Source organism: Protopterus annectens, chromosome 5.part0, assembly GCF_019279795.1.
Source record: "Protopterus annectens isolate FY-2018-M chromosome 5.part0, PAN1.0, whole genome shotgun sequence".
NCBI lineage: Eukaryota > Metazoa > Chordata > Ceratodontiformes > Protopteridae > Protopterus > Protopterus annectens.
This window is the reverse complement of record NC_056735.1, coordinates 464,083,130-464,096,128: the sequence shown is the minus strand read 5'-3', so window position 1 is coordinate 464,096,128 and position 12,999 is coordinate 464,083,130. Positions and strand designations below refer to the sequence as shown.

At 44.3% G+C, this 12,999-nt stretch overlaps 1 protein-coding gene across 9 annotated transcripts in view; it reads left to right on the top strand.

Annotated features, from left to right (window-relative positions):
- The window catches only part of DMD (dystrophin), a 9,298,038-nt gene that overhangs the window by 3,676,458 nt on the left and 5,608,581 nt on the right, over positions 1-12,999 (top strand). The gene's annotated exons all lie outside the window — the stretch shown is intronic.

Sequence of the window (12,999 nt, the reverse complement as noted above, 5' to 3'; positions counted from 1 at the left end):
AGTATGCCCTGGCCTTGGCAAAGAGGCAACACATTGCACATACACTGACTCAGTAGGAATCCTGGAAATGACACCTTTCTCTGACTCGCATATACAGTAAAAGGGATGCCTAACTTGACACTAACTGTTTTCAAACATGTATAGGGAGTGTACTATGTGCATCCAACACAGGCAGCCCTGCAGCACCACCTGTGGCATGAATGCCCTATTTTAAGCAATAGAAAGCACTGCTAAGCACATTTTACCAGTATTGAGCATATTTAAATACAATTGGGCTTAGCTGCACACCTCGCTAACCAGCGCAACATCGGGCAATGTCGGGCAAAGTTGGGCAACGTTGGGCAAAGTCAAGCAAAGTCGGGTAAACACGCTCACACCTGCTTTACTGTTCCTTAACTAGTCAGGTCTGCCCAGCAGGAAAATAAAAAGCAGTGACAGGGCTCGAACTCAGGATACTGTGCACTATAGTCACAGTACTGAACCACTAAGCCATGACAGCATTTCACTGGCACAGACACAACTTAAGTCACTCACACATACCAGTTGGCGGGGTCACATACCTAACAGTCACAGCCAGCAGGACAATTGTAGAGAAACACTAACACAAACAAATGCTGTATCATGCCCTCTGAAGAGGCATATGAGTAACCTCCCCCCAGGCCTATTCAGACAGATAACAGCAGGCCAGGCAGTGTGATGTGGGTTGGGTAGGCTATGAAGTCACAAACTAATATGCGTGTAATTGGAAGCTAAGGTCTGTAGTACATTGGTATACCTCAAGCCAGTATGATAGGCAACAGTACAGACTGAAATGGAGTACCTGACAAAGCAGTGCAGGCCTAGCAAATGTGTATAAGTGTCAGGTGTACCCCTCATCCTATGTACACCCACAGTAACAATCAGGTGTGCTCCCCCATGTAGAAATGTAAAAATAATAGCTGTCCCCCCTGTATGTAGAAATGTTGATAAGTATATGCAAATTGACTCATGGAAGCCCTGCAGGCACAGCATGCTTCCTGTCAATGTACAACACAAAGGTGAGCCCTGAAGTATAAACCAACTTGAATTTCCACACACATATATAGTATATATATATATATATATATATATATATGCCCATAGTAGGCATACTCACACACTTAAACAAAGCAAATTTCAGTCAACAACATACTGAAAGCTCATACTGGGCATGCTCACACACTTAAACGAAGCAAATTTCAGTCAACAACAAACTGAAAGGTCATACTGAGCATGCTCACACAGGCCATGTCTGAGTACAGCAGTGGGCCACACATATCTGGCAGTTGCAGTTCTTACACCAGACACATGAAACTATTCACCAATCCTGCCTTGTGCACTATGAAAACAGACCCATATAATATATTGGACCCCTGTCATAATCAAACTATGTAATACAAGTACTTAAGTTGCTCAAAGAAAGTGAAAATCCAAAGAAGATCAATACATCTCCAATCAGTATCATCAAGAAACAATGAGCACTCCTAACATTATCCAAGCCAAGCTCTGCCAAAAATATTGCCAAAGAGTCCATAAAGAACCATGAAGCTTTCTTTAGCTATGTCATAAATATCAATGTAAACTCATATATGTTCTGAGTCAGTGCAAAGTGTAAATGAATACATGTACTTGACTGACATTGCCAACATCTTGTCAGACAGGTTCATACATACATATTTATCCCCTCTCACTGACAAAAGGGCCCATTACCATACCTGGAGATTGTGAAAACCCATAAATCACATATACAATGGTTAAACAGCTCTATCCAAACCTAAAAACATGGTGTCTTTGGGATGAAATGGTGTCCCTGGCTGTGTCATATGTGAACTCCAAAACAAACAGGCCCTGCACCTTAACAGTCTGTTGAGACTCACCCTCTGTACAGGATATGAAACTGTTGAAAGGGTTACAGCAATGTTTGGCACACTCCACAAGTGTTGGTGCACAACAGACCATGGGAACTATTGTCTTATAAGCCTAAAAAGCTTGATTTGCAAGGCCATGGATTCCATCATTATGGAACTCATAAACAGAGCTATTGGGAGCCTACAAACACCCAACCTTACCCATTTTAGTTTGGTCAGGGGCAGATCATGGTACTTAAACCTGCTAGACGGTTTTCAAGATAGTTACCCAGGACATGCATCAATGAAATGAGCTCCACACAGCCTACATAGACCTTGAAAAGCCCTTTTCCAACATCTCACACACATGTTGTATCCACAAAATCAACAACCTGTGCATAAACATGTATGTCATCTGATGGATTGCCAACTGGGGCACAGATAGATCCCACAAGATAAGAATTGTGGTCTCCCTGTTAGACTGTAAGCTGGTAACAACTGCTGTCCCCCATGGCTCAGTCCTGGGACCCATCCTGTCTGGTGTACACTTTTCAGAAATACAGTCAAACAGATGAGGGCTATGGTTAGCAAAGTTTGTGGATGATTGCAAAAAAGGTTGTCATAATCGATGTTTGGGACAACAGAGACATCCTTAAAAAGGGTCTCAGTCAGACAGATGTGGTGTCAAAATTATGGCCTCGAGCTACAGTCATACAAATACCACATAGGTGCCAACACCCTAAATATGGAGGCAATAATAAGGGATCTATGGACACATGTGGATAGTCATCTCTACTTTCAGAAACACATTCAAAACATGGTTAGAAAATCATGCTATGTGTTCCCATAAATTGCCAAAATCTTTGCATGTAGGTCAAAGGAGGTTCCCTCTACTCATCAGTCATCAGACCCATCAGAGAATACCATGACACACTTGCAATGAATCTTACTAGGCACCTTCAGCAGGTGGAAAGACCACTGAAGTACCTCAACAAGAGGATTACTGGCCTCAAACAGTTGCCCCATGCAACAAGATTGAAGTAACTCAATCTGTACTGTTGCATACAGTCTACTCAGGCGATCTCTGCCCAACAGACAGGTCCATGTCCAATGCAGAACTGATGTACATGCTCTATCTGAAGTAAACTCAAGCTCACTGTGCCACATGCTATAGGGATATAATCATCACAACAATAAATAGAACATGTTGGAGGCATACATTACTAACTCGCATACTTCCCTTGTTTTGGAACAGGCTCCCAACCTACATTAAGCTGAGTCCCTCACTAACAATCTTCTAGAGAATCCTTGATGAGTGTATGTGAAACTGAACTGTCACACCATGGATCACTTCATCAGCTCTACTACACAGAGGCATAGGGAACTAACCCCATGTGTAGTGATAGCTGCACACTCTGGCCATACTAATATATGCCTTCAGGCAGATAGCCTATTACCTACCTATGTACCTATATATGTAGGGGGAACACAGTATAATAAGCCAAAGATGGATGGACAGAGATGTGTGTAAGAGGGTGACCATGACAGGGAGCCATCCAGGACTGTCCCACCCAGCACACATCCCAATGGCACAAAAGACATGAGGTACACATCTCACCCACTGTACATAATAGCCACCAGTATCTGTAAGCATTACAGTGTATGTGGTGCATGTGCCTGCTGTACAACATGACTGTACAATGAAGTACACATCTGCTATCTTTAGACATGTACCTGTCACATAGGTTCATAGGTATGTAGTAGACTATCTTCACAAAGGCATATATTAGCCTAGGCAAGTTGTGCAGCTTTCACCACCCCATTGGTTAGTCTCCTAAGCCTTAGTTCTAATAGTTAGTACCCTAAGCCCCTTTCTAGTGGGGCTGTTGATGTGATGCCTGGCTTGAATTGTCTGTTTCCCATCCACTCATCAAGGTTCCTGTTGAAGAGTGTCAACAAGGGGCTCTGTCTGATGTACATTGGGACTCTGTTCCACAGTAAGGCAAGTCTCTGGGATGGTACTCTATCCCACCAGCATGTTGTATTCATTGTTGTGATGTGGTTCATATCCCTGGGGTGTGTAGTGTCACTCAATTTTGTTATCCTTAGATGGAGCATGTTCAACAGTTATGTGTTTGACATGGCTCTGTATGTTAGGCAGAGTGTGCCTCTGAGTAGGCGGTACGCAACGGAGAACAGATTTAGCTTTACCAGCTGTGTTGCATAACACAACTGTTTGAGGCCAGTAATCCTCTTGGTGAGGTACCTCTGTGGTCTCTCCTGCTGCTGGATATGCTTAGTCGAGTACATCCAAAATGGCGCATTGTACTCAATGATGAGTCTGATGACTTAAGAGTAGAGGGCCACCACTACCTCTTTTGATCCTGATGCAAACCCTTTGTTGATTAGGTGGGCCACATAGTCTTTCCTAATCACTTTGGCAACATGGTTGTCAAAGGAAAGATGACTATCTATTTGTGTCCCCAGATCCCTTATTACCTTGTTAGTTTTTAGGGGCTAACATCTATGTGGTAGTTTGTGGGTACTTTGTTTTCCCCAAAGGGGATTACTATGCATTCTTTCACACTGAGCTTGAGGCCTTGATTCTGACACCACACATCTGTCTCATAGAGTCTCTTCTGGAGAATATTTGTGTCATCCGGGGAATCTATTATGTCAAACACTTTACAGTTCCCAGCAAACTTAGTCAACCACAACCCTCCTGTGTTGGCATGTACGTCTGAGAAGTATATACCAAACAGGAAGGGCCCCAGGACTGAACCCTGGGGGACACCAGTTGTTACCAGTTTAGAGTCTGACATGTAGCCAGCAAATCTTAATTTGTGGGATCTATCTGTGAGCCAGTTTGCAATCCATCTTGTGATGTATGGATTTATGCCCCGGTTGGTGAGTTCATCTATGATACCTGACTGGAGAATGGTGTCAAAGGCCTTAGAAATGTATAGGTAGGCTGAGTGGAGCTCCTTTCAATCATCTGTAGCCTGGGTAACTGTCTCAAAGAAATCCACTCAGTTCAGGAGGCATGATCTGCATTTGACGAAGCCAAACTGGGTGTGCTCAATTGTGTGAAGGTTCCCAATGTCTTTATTGTGACTTCCATTATGATTGGTTCCATTGCCTTGCAGATTAGACTCATCAGGCTCATAGAGCGGGAATGCCAAGGGTCTTTTGTGGCCACACCCATGTGGAGTGGGAAGAACATTGCTGTGCAACATTCTATGGGTACATATCCTGTAGAGAGGATGCAGAGAGAGGTGTAGGTATCCTTGATGAATATGGATACATACCCAACCTATGTGCTATGATCCAGTATCTGATGCTGGAAGGTATGGAATGAGTAGTATCCTGGTAGTGCTGGTGAGATCTCTGGAGCCTTGAACTAGGTTTCTGTTACTGCACAGATGTCAATATTCACCATACTGAGAAGTGCCGTGAGTGTGTGCATTTGGAAGCTGAGACTTCTGGCAATGAGTAGCATTTAGCTCACTTTGTGGTTATTTGTGTTGGTTATGGGGTTTGGTTTGTCCTGAGTGACCGGTGTTCCACACCTGAAGTCAATGCCTCATTGGTCTGATCTGACCATAAGCTAATTACCCTACATATCCACATTCTGCCCCCACCCCCCCATTAAGGAAACCATGTTAAAAAATTTCTCCAAAGCCAACTTCATGCTTCTTAAGACAAAAGTGGTGAACTTCATGACACCCATGCAGATGAACAATACAGTTACGACTACTGAATCCTACACGATTGCACTTTATAAGCACTTACATGAGTGCATGGATCGTGCTATCCCAAATAGAACCAAGATGCTATCCTCCAAAAAAAGGAAGCCAATCTGGTGGTCCCCTGCCATAAACAAACTGTACAACAGAAGGAAGAAACTGTTGCAAAAGAGAGTAAAATCCCATGAGTGGAGGAGGTCCCTGGTCAGCCTCAGTAAGAAGCTGTGATCCCTGTTAAAATCCTCCAAAGCTAGTTACAAAAACAAAATCACCACTAATTCTAAAGACAACCACAACACATTCTATAGCTATGTCAAGAATCTCAGTGGCAACACTCAGATCTGCTCTGGGTTACAGCACAATGGCACTAAATATACAGACCCAACTGATATTGTCAACATCCTGGCAGATAGGTTCAGTGCTAACTTTACCCCTCTCTCACTCATTAAAGAGCCCATCTCTATACCGGAAGAATGCAAAGTTCCTGTAATCACGGCTGCACAGGTAAAAACCACACTCTGCAAAGCCAGGAACACAGCATCCATGGGACCAGACAACATCCCAGGCTGCATTCTACATGAACAACAGAACGAAATGGCACCATACCTATGTATCATGTTCAGTCATAGCCTCACCTCGGGCTTTGTGCCTGCTGAATGGTGCACAGCGACAGTTATCCCACTACACAAGGGGGGAGCTACCACAGACCCCAGGAACTAGTGTCCCATTAGCCTGATGAGCCTGGTCTGCAAGGCCATGGAACTTATAAACAAAGACATTAGTAATCTCCAAACTTTGGACCCCAACCAGTTTGGGTGTGTAAAAGACATATTATGTCTCCTAAACCTGACAGACTTCTCTGAAGCAGTCAGCAAAGCCGTAGACAAGGGTAAGGTTGTTCACACAGCCTTTCTAGATCTTGCCAAAGCTTTCAACACCATCCCCCACTCTGGAATTATAGATAAACTCAATAAACTAGGTACAAATCCCTATGTCACAAGATGGGTTGCCGACTGACTCACTGACTCAACCCACATTGTGAAAGCAGCGGACTCCAAATCCGCCTTCAGACCAGTGACAAGTGGAGTACCACAGGGTTCAGTCCTGGGTCTTCTCCTGTTTGTTATCTACTTCTCTGAAGTACAGGCTAACACAGAAGGTATTTGGCTAATGAAGTTCGCAGATGACTGCAAACTAGGAGCCATAATCAAAACTACTAACGATGTGGACATCCTACAAAAGGACTTCACTGAGACAGATGCCTGGTGTCAAAGCCATGGCCTCAAGCTCAATGCCAAAAAGTGCATTGTCTTCCCCTTTGGTAAAAACTCTGTACCCATGAACTACAACATAGGTGGTAGTATACTTAACACCGAAAGTGTGATAAGAGACCTTGGGACACAGGTGGACAGTAGTCTCTCCTTTGATAATCACATCACCACAGTAGTCACAAAATCCTTCTACGTGGCACACCTCATCACAAAAGGTTTGTCATGCAGAAAGAAAGAGGTCATTGTTCCCCTATACTCATCACTCATTAAATCCATTATAGAGTACAATGCCCCTTTTGGTATGTACCTCACAAGACATCTACAACAACTGGAAAGGCCACAGAAATACTTCACAAAGAGGATTACCGGCCTCAAACACATGCCCTACACAGACCGTCTCAAAAAACTCCAGCTTTACTCCGTCGCATATTACCTACTCAGAGGTGATCTCTGCCTAACATACAAAGCTATGTCAAATCCAGAGCTGTTGGACATGCTCCACTTAAAGAAATCCAAATCCCTCTGAGCTACACACTCTAGGGACCTAAACATTGTCACCACAATAAACAGAACACGCCGGAGGGATAGATTCCTGTCCCAGAGACTTCCCATACGCCAGAATAAACTACCTATCTATGTCAAACAAAGCTCCTCATTAGCACTCTTCAAGAAAAATCCTGATGACTGGATGGAAAATAGGAAATTTACCCCGGGGATCACTTCTGTGTCTCTGCTCGACAGTGGCACAGGAAAATAAATTTCTTCGGTGGCAAAAGCTAGGGTACCTTTTTGGCTGGGCTTGTATAGGCCCCAGGGTCGATAGCCTAGTACCTACTTATGAACCTATGAGCCTTTGTGCCTTGCCTAAAAAAGGTAATATAGGGACAGCAAGAGCCTTGGCCAGTATTCAGAAGCATAGGGGTGACAGGTGCAAACCATCTCTAGCGAATCAATGAGGCTTGTCTATCATGTCATCACAGGCAGACAGAGACTGGATCCCCTTTGAATGACACCAGAAGCTCAGCCAATTGTTGAAGTTTATCATCAGAACAACAGAATGAAATGGCACCATACCTATGTACCATGTTCAGTCATAGCCTCACCTCAGGCTTTGTGCCTGCTGAATGGTGCACAGCGACAATTATCCCACTACACAAGGGGGGAGCTACCACGGACCCCAGGAACTAGTGTCCCATTAGCCTGATGAGCCTGGTCTGCAAGGCCATGGAACTTATAAACAAAGACATTAGTAATCTCCAAACCTTGGACCCTAACCAGTTTGGGTGTGTAAAAGGCATATTATGTCTCCTAAACCTGATAGACTTCTTTGAAGCAGTCACCAAAGCTGTAGACAAGGGTAAGGTTGTTCACACAGCCTATCTAGATCTTGCCAAAGCTTTCAACACCATCCCCCACTCTGGAATTATAGATAAACTCAATAAACTAGGTACAAATCCCTATGTCACAAGATGGGTTGCCGACTGGCTCACTGACACAACCCACATTGTGAAAGTAGCAGACTCCAAATCCGCCTTCAGACCAGTGACAAGTGGAGTACCACAGGGTTCAGTCCTGGGTCTTCTCCTGTTTGTTATCTACTTCTCTGAAGTACAGGCTAACACAGAAGGTATTTGGCTAATGAAGTTCGCAGATGACTGCAAACTAGGAGCCATAATCGAAACTACTAACGATGTGGACATCCTACAAAAGGGCCTCACTGAGACAGATGCCTGGTGTCAAAGCCATGGCCTCAAGCTCAATGCCAAAAAGTGCATTGTCTTCCCCTTTGGTAAAAACTCTGTACCCATGAACTACAACATAGGTGGTAGTATACTTAACACCGAAAGTGTGATAAGAGACCTTGGGACACAGGTGGACAGTAGTCTCTCCTTTGATAATCACATCACCACAGTAGTCACAAAATCCTTCTATGTGGCACACCTCATCACAAAAGGTTTGTCATGCAGAAAAAAAGAGGTCATTGTTCCCCTATACTCATCACTCATTAAATCCATTATAGAGTACAACTCCCCTTTTGGTATGTACCTCACAAGACATCTACAACAACTGTAAAGGCCACAGAAATACTTCACAAAGAGGATTACCGGCCTCAAACACATGCCCTACACAGACCGTCTCAAAAAACTCCAGCTTTACTCCGTCGCATATCACCTACTCAGAGGTGATCTCTGCCTAACATACAAAGCTATGTCAAATCCAGAGCTGTTGGACATGCTCCACTTAAAGAAATCCCAATCCCTCTGAGCTACACGCTCTAGGGACCTAAACATTGTCACCACAATAAACAGAACACGCCGGAGGGATAGATTCCTGTCCCAGAGAATTCCCATACGCCGGAATAAACTACCTATCTATATCAAACAAAGCTCCTCATTAGCACTCTTCAAGAAAAATCTTGATGACTGGATGGAAAATAGGAAATTTACCCCGGGGATCACTTCTGTGTCTCTGCTCGACAGTGGCACAGGAAAATAAATGTCTTGGGTGGCAAAAGCTAGGGTACCTTTTTGGCTGTGCTTGTATAGACCCCAGGGTTGATAGCCTAGTACCTACTTATGAACCTATGAACCTTTGAGCCTTGCCTAAAAAAGGTAATATAGGGACAGCAAGAGCCTTGGCCAGTATTCAGAAGCATAGGGGTGACAGGTGCAAACCATCTCTAGCGAATCAATGAGGCTTGTCTATCATGTCATCACAGGCAGACAGAGACTGGATCCCCTTTGAATGACACCAGAAGCACAGCCAATTGTTGAAGTTTATCATCTTTCTCTTATATTGCAGTATCATAGGTTCATAGGTTCATAGGTCAATACTAGGCTATCTGCCCGAGGGCATTTACAAGCCTAGCCCATAGTTTTGTGGCTTACGCCACCCCTTTAGTATGGGGAACTATACCCATTATTTTGCTGTGCCTCTGTCGAGCAGTGACACTGAGGTAATCCCTGGGGTATATCTGCGATCTCCCATCCATTGGTCAAGATTTCTCTTGAACAAGGCCAGCGAGGTGCTCTGCCTCACATATACCGGGATTTTATTCACAGCATAGGAGTCTTTGGGTGATGAATCTATCCCTCCAGCACATCCTATTAATAGCCGTGTAGTTTAAGTCTCCCGCCTTGTGGCTCTGACGGATCTAGATTTTTGAGGTGAAGCATATTCATCAAATCTGGGTTTGACATGGCCTTGTATGTTAGGCAAAGGTCACCTCTGAGCAAGCGGTAAGCGACTGAATAGAGCTGGAGTCCTTTCAGTCGGGCAGCATAGGACAGATGTTTGAGACCCTTTATCCTTTTGGTGAGGAACTTTTGTGGCCTCTCCAGCTGCTGCAAGTGGTCAGATACATTCGAATGGGGCATTGTACTCAATCATTGGTCTGATGAGTGATGAGTATAGGAGACTATGACCCCTTGATCTAGATGAGAATCCCTTCATGATAAGGTGGGCAATGTAGAAGGTCTTCCTAACTACTTTAGCTACATGGGTGTCAAATGACAGACTACTATCAACCTGGGTCCCCAGGTCCCTGATAACTTTTTCTGTGCTCAGTGGATTGCCACCTATTTGGTAGCTAGGTAACCTTGTTTTTCCCAAGGGTATGACTATGCATTTTTGGCATTTAACTTTAGGCCATGGCTCTGGCACCAGTTATCGCTTCTGTGAGACCCTTCTGAAGGATATCTGTGTCAGATGTGTTTTTACTATGGCCCAGTTTGCAGTCATCTGCAAACTTTGTCAGCCAGAACCCTCCTGTGTTTGTCACTCATTATTAAAGAGCCCATCTCTATACCTTCTGAAAATGCAAAGTTCCTGTAATCACGGCTGCACAGGTAAAAACCACACTCTGCAAAGCCAGGAACACAGCATCCATGGGACCAGACAACATCCCAGGCTGCATTCTACATGAACAACAGAACGAAATGGCACCATACCTATGTACCATGTTCAGTCATAGCCTCACCTCGGGCTTTGTGCCTGCTGAATGGTGCACAGCGACAGTTATCCCACTACACAAGGGGGGAGCTACCACAGACCCCAGGAACTAGTGTCCCATTAGCCTGATGAGCCTGGTCTGCAAGGCCATGGAACTTATAAACAAATTCATTAGTAATCTCCAAACTTTGGACCCCAACCAGTTTGGGTGTGTAAAAGACATATTATGTCTCCTAAACCTGATAGACTTCTCTGAAGCAGTCACCAAAGCCGTAGACAAGGGTAAGGTTGTTCACACAGCCATTCTAGATCTTGCCAAAGCTTTCAACACCATCCCCCACTCTGGAATTATAGATAAACTCAATAAACTAGGTACAAATCCCTATGTCACAAGATGGGTTGCTGACTGGCTCACTGACTCAACCCACATTGTGAAAGTAGCGGACTCCAAATCCGCCTTCAGACCAGTGACAAGTGGAGTACCACAGGGTTCAGTCCTGGGTCTTCTCATGTTTGTTATCTACTTCTCTGAAGTACAGGCTAACACAGAAGGTATTTGGCTAATGAAGTTCGCAGATGACTGCAAACTAGGAGCCATAATCGAAACTACTAACGATGTGGACATCCTACAAAAGGGCCTCACTGAGACAGATGCCTGGTGTCAAAGCCATGGCCTCAAGCTCAATGCCAAAAAGTGCATTGTCTTCCCCTTTGGTAAAAACTCTGTACCCATGAACTACAACATAGGTGGTAGTATACTTAACAATCGAAAAGTGTGATAAGAGACCTTGGGACACAGGTGGACAGTAGTCTTTCCTTTGATAATCACATCACCACAGTAGTCACAAAATCCTTCCATGTGGCACACCTCATCACAAAAGATTTCTCATCCAGGAAAAAGAGGTCATTGTTCCCTATACTCATCACTCATTAAATCCATTATAGAGTACAACTCCCTTTGGTATGTACCTCACAAGACATCTACAACAACTGGAAAGGCCAGAAATACTTCACAAAGAGGATTACGGCCTCAAACATGCTACACAGGCGTCTCAAAAACTCCAGCTTTACTCCCGCATATCACCTACTCAGAGGTGATCTCTGCCTAACATACAAAGCTATGTCAAATCCAGAGCTGTTGGACATGCTCCACTTAAAGAAATCCCAATCCCTCTGAGCTACACACTCTAGGGACCTAAACATTGTCACCACAATAAACAGAACATGCCGGAGGGATAGATTCCTGTCCCAGAGACTTCCCATATGCCGGAATAAACTACCTATCTATATCAAACAAAGCTCCTCATTAGCACTCTTCAAGAAAAATCTTGATGACTGGATGGAAAATAGGAAATTTACCCCGGGGATCACTTCTGTGTCTCTGCTCGACAGTGGCACAGGAAAATAAATTTCTTGGGTGGCAAAAGCTAGGGTACCTTTTTGGCTGGGCTTGTATAGGCCCCAGGGTCGATAGCCTAGTACCTACTTATGAACCTATGAACCTTTGAGCCTTGCCTAAAAAAGGTAATATAGGGACAGCAAGAGCCTTGGCCAGTATTCAGAAGCATAGGGGTGACAGGTGCAAACCATCTCTAGCGAATCAATGAGGCTTGTCTATCATGTCATCACAGGCAGACAGAGACTGGATCCCCTTTGAATGACACCAGAAGCTCAGCCAATTGTTGAAGTTTATCATCAGAACAACAGAATGAAATGGCACCATACCTATGTACCATGTTCAGTCATAGCCTCACCTCAGGCTTTGTGCCTGCTGAATGGTGCACAGCGACAATTATCCCACTACACAAGGGGAGCTACCACGACCCCAGGAACTAGTGTCCCATTAGCCTGATGAGCCTGGTCTGCAAGGCCATGGAACTTATAAACAAAGACATTAGTAATCTCCAAACCTTGGACCCCAACCAGTTTGGGTGTGTAAAAGGCATATTATGTCTCCTAAACCTGATAGACTTCTTTTGAAGCAGTCACCAAAGCTGTAGACAAGGGTAAGGTTGTTCACACAGCCTATCTAGATCTTGCAAAGCTTTCAACACCATCCCCACTCTGGAATTATAGATAAACTCAATAAACTGGGTACAAATCCCTATGTCACAAGATGGGTTGCCGACTGGCTCACTGACACAACCCACATTGTGAAAGTAGCAG